We start from the raw sequence: 6,428 nt of genomic DNA, 5'->3' as shown, positions 1-6,428 counted from the left end.
TTAAATAATTTGAAGATGATCTCGTTTGTGGTTTATTTTATATTGGAAGTCGTTGGTTATATTTAACCCTTCGTTTCGAGAGGTATAACAGTTCAAAGTTCGGTATAACACAGTAACACTACAGTAAAGATCAGGAACGTCTGAAATTACTGTAAAATGACCACTTCAATATTTTCGAAAAGTCCATAAAGTCCATTATCTTCTGATTTTTTTTTAAACTACTTGACCTTCACGTAAGTTACTTAAATTCTGTGTAGAATAAAAATTCCACTTTTTTGGGGGTGTAAAGCCCCCTCAACTCTTTAGTGCTGGCTACGCCCCTGGAATTGTCCATAATGTACAGTATTTTATAAATCTAGTTTTTCAAAATGTAAGCAAGTTATTATTATTACAATAAATAAAAACTGGAATCTCAGATCCGAAAAAAAAACAACAAAAACGGACGAATCAGCTGCGCTGGTCCAAATGGACGCATTACGTCAATGACATTTTAATTATATTTGTTTTTTCAGTAATTCATTAATAATTTATTATTTTACGATATAAATATATCACACAAAAAAGGCGTCGCTAGTATTAATGTCAGTCAAAAAAACAAAAGGAGGTAGTAATAGTTCACTCTGAGGAAGAGGGGACCCGGTCCCCTCACTTTTCATCTGATTCAGTAAAAAACTGCATCATAATTAGGAAAATTACTCTCACAAAAATCAAGACAATCCATGAAACTTAATTCAGTATACAAGAGTTTCCAGGACCCTAGGGTAAGTACTGGTCCCCGGCCATAATAGGCGCCCCTGGGGCGCACATTGCTTCACTTCACTCGTTCAAATACACCTTGGGCTCCTACACTGTAAAATATTGGATAACTGTAAATTACTGTTAGCTTACGGTTACTTTACTGTAAAACATTGTTTTAGATGGGAAATACACAATGAAAATAAAATTGTTTCTCTCAGCCTCACGATAACTAGACAGTAATTCTGCACACAGACAATCGAGTAAACCCCAATACGCACGTTTTTTGAAGAACACGTCATTAGCAATGACTACATATGATGTGGTGGTCAGATTTAAAGATTAAAACAAACGAGCGTTACGAGTGAATAAATAGCAAGGGCTTGCAAGAGCATGGGGTGGGGGGTGGGGGCAAGCAGGGGCCCAGGCCCGCCACAATAAATATGCATACGAACTTGGTGATATTGGAATGTGTAATGCTGTTTGTTTTTACGCATATGACGAATGTGCATGTGTCGATATATTGTGTACATAAACGTATAATGTGTGCATCTGGATGTGTTTAATGTAATTTCCTCTTCCACAATAGCGAGGAAACTTTGATTCCTACGCACGTTCTTCAATGATACTAATAACGCCTACTATTGATATACTTGAATTCAAATGCGAGATAAAAAAAAAACAACAACATTCCTTTTAATGAATTCAGTGAATCAATAGTGCATTGCTCAGAGCTTCGAACAGTTCGTTGTCTTAAACCTGACATATCAAAACGTCAGTGGTTTTTTGTTTTTTTTTCTTTCCAGGCACATCTCTGCTTAAGGCTATCACATGCTATTCACGGTAAATCTTTTGATAAATAATTACAAAGCTTGTGCAAGGAATATTTAATTCTGAAATATATTTACTTTCGAGCTGGTGATGTTAAATATTACAGATTCTAGTATGAGCAAATGTTGATATATGTGCATACTTTAAATTCCATACGTAAAACCACTGTGACAATACTGCAGTAGCAATGCTTGCGCGCACACACACACATACACTAGCAACCACAACTGAATATTTTAGGCCTATACGTGGTCGGAAAAAAAATCTTAACAAAACATAAGCACAAAAGAAATAAAACAAATCAGACAAAAATGTTTGAGAATTGTTCACGATGTAGTAAGATTTTTTTTTCGAATTCGTTTGCATCAAGATAAAAAATCAGAAAACGGCTTTGATACTTTTGGTTAGTTGGTTTTCCAATCTGCAACAGTAATCACACCAGGTGCTATGTTTCCACTGGTCAGCGAATGGATGTTAAGATACGAAGTTCTGATATGCAAGTAACAACAAAACAATATTAGAATATTTAACCTTTCTTCTTTGATTTATTAATAAGATCTTTGTCGTAAAAATATATCTCAGGACGACTGGTATGGGTATTAACATTTTTACTAATAAGGCCAAGAACAACGTCATCACGAGCAACGAAAAATTAACCTGAAAATGACCTAAGAACGTCGAAGTGAGTTTCTCGTCATCATGAAGACCTTTATCCTGTTCTATTCCTCTTTTCTTTAATATCATAGGTACAATCCATAATTAAAGCCCGGCATGGCCAGGTGGGTTAAAGCGTTCCACTCGTAATCTGAGGGTCGCGGGTTCGAATCCCGTCGCACCAAATATGCTCGCCATTTCAGCAGTGAGAGCGTTATAATGTGTCGGTCAATCCTAGTATTCGTTGGTAAAAGAGTAACCCAAGAGTTGACGGTGGGTGGTGATGACTAGCTGCCTTCTCTCTAGTCTTACACTGCTAAATTAGGGACGGCTAGCGCAGATAACCCTCGTGTAACTTTGTGCGAAATTCAACACAAACCCTAATTAAAATGGCGGCAACACTGCAGCAAAACACTTGCTACGCTGCCAAAACGATGTATGAATATTCTGAACTCGCATTTAAAATTGTTTCGTTAGAAATACTTCAAAAGGTATATATTTGTAACTTAGTGGTTAATACTGACACTTAATAACTAACAATTTAGTACGTTTAATGTATATGAAAGATCGAATAAATTACGTCTGTAACATTATGAAAATTAAAGAAAACGAATTATTATACGTAAAGTCTCGTCTATTGCTTATCAGCCACAGATTGTGAGAACTTACTGATAATGATTCATCTTACTATACGCATAGTTTAACCCTAAATTGTTTTATTAAAACTAGGAAATCCTAGCAGCCGATAGCCTGTTTTTTATGTATTTTCGTATTGGTAAATTAAAACACACGTAATTATGGGAAATGACTGTGACGCTAGTGATCAAAATCTATTTTTTTCTGGTTGCAGAAATTAAAACACCCTCTATTTAATTAGATTTTTAGAAAACGTTAACTTCTTAGCCTAAATTAAAAGCGTGTTAAGGCATTCGACTCGTAATCCGACGGTCGCGGGTTCGAATCCCGGTCGCACCAAACATGCTCGCCCTCCCAGCCGTGGGGGCGTTATAATGTGACAATCAATCCTACTATTTGATGGTAAAAAAGAGTAGCCCACGAGTTGGCGGTCGGTGATGATGACTAGCTGCCTTCCCTCTAGTCTTACACTGATAAATTAGGGAGGGCTAGCGCAGATAGCCTTCGAGTAGCTTTGCGCGAAATTCAAAAACAAACAAACAAACCTAAATGAAATATTTTTGGATAATGGTAACTTCTGTACAGGAAGTGTCAATGTCTCTTTCGTTTGAAATGTATTTTTATTTTTATATATATATTTACGTGTCCACAGACAGACATACTGTTTTTCTCTTGTTTCTTATTTCTTTCTTTTTCTCCCGAATAATTTTCAATCGACCACATTTTTTATTCATTTCTGTCAGATTTACTTGAAACTGGATCAAATTGTGCTTTGATTCAAATTGCTCAGGGTCCGACATGGCCAAGCGTGTTAAGGCGTGCGACTCGTAATCTGAGGGTCACGGGTTCGCATCCCCGTCGCGTCAAACATGCTCGCCCTTTCAGGCGTGGGGGCGTTATAATGTGACGGTGAATCCCACTATTCGTTGGTAAAAGAGTAGCTCAAGAGTTGGCGGTGGGTGATGATGACTAGCTGCCTTCCCTCTAGTCTTACACTGCTAAATTAGGGACGGTTAGCGCAGATAGCCCCCGTGTAGCTTTGCGCGAAATTCATCCTCCGTATTTCAGACAATTCACACTGGATTTGGTTCAACGATATTTTTTTGACGAGTCCCATCAATGTTCATAAAATATGTGGAATATGTCCCTCTTTCGTCATTATTTGGAGTCAACATTTATATAAACCCATAATTTTAGTGATTTTGGTCAATTACATGGTTTCAACCAATCTACATTGAATTTCGTACAAGATATTTGTCTACAAGAACCAACATTAGCAAACAGATATATATATTGTGATAATTGTTTTGTTACATCACACGAGATTTGCTACTACGATACTCTGTTGCGTGTCCAAAGTAGTGATAATTTTCAATTTTACTATATTCATCACAATATTTCTCTTGTCATAATTGGCCTTGTTGAGATTACCAAGTGGAGGGCCCGACATGAGCAAGTGGGTTAAGGCGCTCGACTCGTAATCCGAGGGTCGCGGGTTCGAATCACCGTCGCACCAAACATGCTCGCCCTTTCAGTCGCGTGGACGTTATAATGTGACGGGCAATCCCACTATTTGTTGGTAAAAGAGTAGTTGGCGGTGGGTGGTGATGACTAGCTGCCTTCCCTCTAGTCTCACACTGCTAAATGGAGACGGCTAGCTTTGCGCGAAATTCAAAGCAAACCAAACCAGCCAAGTGGAGACATGTTGCATATACCCGCTAATATTGGCGTCTGTCCCCTCTAATGGGATATGTATGTTCCGCCCACCAGAAGTATTGAACCGATGTTTAGCGTTGTAAACCAGCAGACTTACTGCTGACCCACAAAATCGGTTCCTTAAATTTTTAACTGACAGACTAGGGGCTGTCTGTGTGTTATAAGTGTGACAATCTATATCCACTATTTGATAATACAGGTATAAGTTGGCGTTGAGTGCTGTTCACTTTTACCAACTTCGCTCTAGTCTGTCAGTTAAAATTTAACTGAGTCTATAATAGGTAGCCCTTTTAATCGAAATTGGTTCACAAAGGTTTAAGTGAATAATTTAAAGACTGAGTTTCCACTCAGTACTCTAGATTAACTAATTTAGATTTACCAAATTAGATCTTGTAGCTTAGTTTCTGAAACGTGGTCCTAATGGGCGCTGATGTACAAATGTAACCAGGATTTATTTAATACTTTCTGCAGTATAAAATAATTATTTTATCTTAATTCATCCATTAACCATAATATTCGTTTCAATAAGCCCCCCAGTGGCTCAGCGGTATGTCTGCGGACTTACTACGCTAATAACCAGGTTTTGATACCCTTGATGGGCAGAGCACAGATAGCACATTGTGTAGCTTTGTGCTTTATTCAAAACAACAACAACGTTTCAATAAACGTATAATCTGTTCAGTTATTATAAAACTTATAATTACCTTACACGTTCTTATAAATGAAATATTTTTGAAATTACCCTGTCTAGTTCGTAATAAACAGTTTCTATTGTCAGACTGTTAAATATGTGTCTTCATGAATAGGGTTTTGTTTCTGTAATCCAGAAAAATTTTACTTAGAGGCTATAACAATGATTGTTTGTGTTTTAATTTCGCGCACAGCTACTCGAGGGCTATCTGCTCTAGCCGTCCTTAATTTAGCAGTGTAAGACAAGGGGAAAGGCAGCTAGTCATCACCACCCACTGCCAACTCTTGGGCTACTCTTTTACCAAGGGTTGGAAGAATTGACCGTCACGTTATAACGCCCCCACGGCTGATAAGGCGAGCATGTTTGGTGCGATCACGATTCGAACCCGCAACCCTAGGATTACGAGCCGCACCCCTTAACTCACCTGGCCATGCCAGACCGCTATAGTAACGAACGATTTTACTTAGAAGCTATATGAATGTTCTCCCAAATATCTGTGAAGAGGGACAGACGTTTTACATTGCAGAAAACCGGTTTTAAATGAAGAAAACACACAACTCGGAAGAGACGCAGAAAAATAAAAAAGATGTACACGATTTTGTCTGGCATGCACGACAGTGTAGATCACGAAATATACAGTCGTAACAAACAAAGTTAAATTAAAAATTGTATACAAATTATATTATTGAAAAGATCGATTTGTACGTGAATTTATAATAAATTGAAGTAGTGCATTTATTTGAAGGTGTAGCTAATATTAATATATTCAATATGAAATATGATATCAACATTAATGGTAAAAAGTTATATGTCAGCGACGGTGGTATAGTGGTTAGCATAGCTGCCTTCCAAGCAGTTGACCCGGGTTCGATTCCCGGCCGTCGCAGAATTTTATAATTGTTTTGTAAATAGGTAAAGACTGGTTTCGTTACATGATAGATGCAAAGACAGTACTTCCTACTGTCAAAACGAATCCTACATTGGACCGCAAATCAAATGTTTTCGCACGAATGTTGTTTAGGGGTGAATATTTCGAACTGTGACACAATAACCAAACTATAAGGATACATGTATTGATAACAAATGTTTGCTTGAAGCAACGGGATTTTGCATATCCAGACAAATAAAGTAATGGCTTCTCTAAACAAAGTTTATTAATAAAGAT

The 6,428-nt window shown here is 37.5% G+C and overlaps 1 non-coding gene across 1 annotated transcript; it reads left to right on the top strand.

Annotated features, from left to right (window-relative positions):
• The first annotated feature begins 6,077 nt into the window (after positions 1-6,077).
• TRNAG-UCC (transfer RNA glycine (anticodon UCC)) lies at positions 6,078-6,149 on the top strand. The gene has a single exon. It is a non-coding gene; the product is annotated as a tRNA-Gly (tRNA).
• Positions 6,150-6,428: the final 279 nt, after the last annotated feature.

This window comes from Tachypleus tridentatus, chromosome 6 (genome assembly GCF_004210375.1).
Source record: "Tachypleus tridentatus isolate NWPU-2018 chromosome 6, ASM421037v1, whole genome shotgun sequence".
NCBI lineage: Eukaryota > Metazoa > Arthropoda > Merostomata > Xiphosura > Limulidae > Tachypleus > Tachypleus tridentatus.
This window is presented reverse-complemented; position numbering and strand designations above follow the sequence as displayed.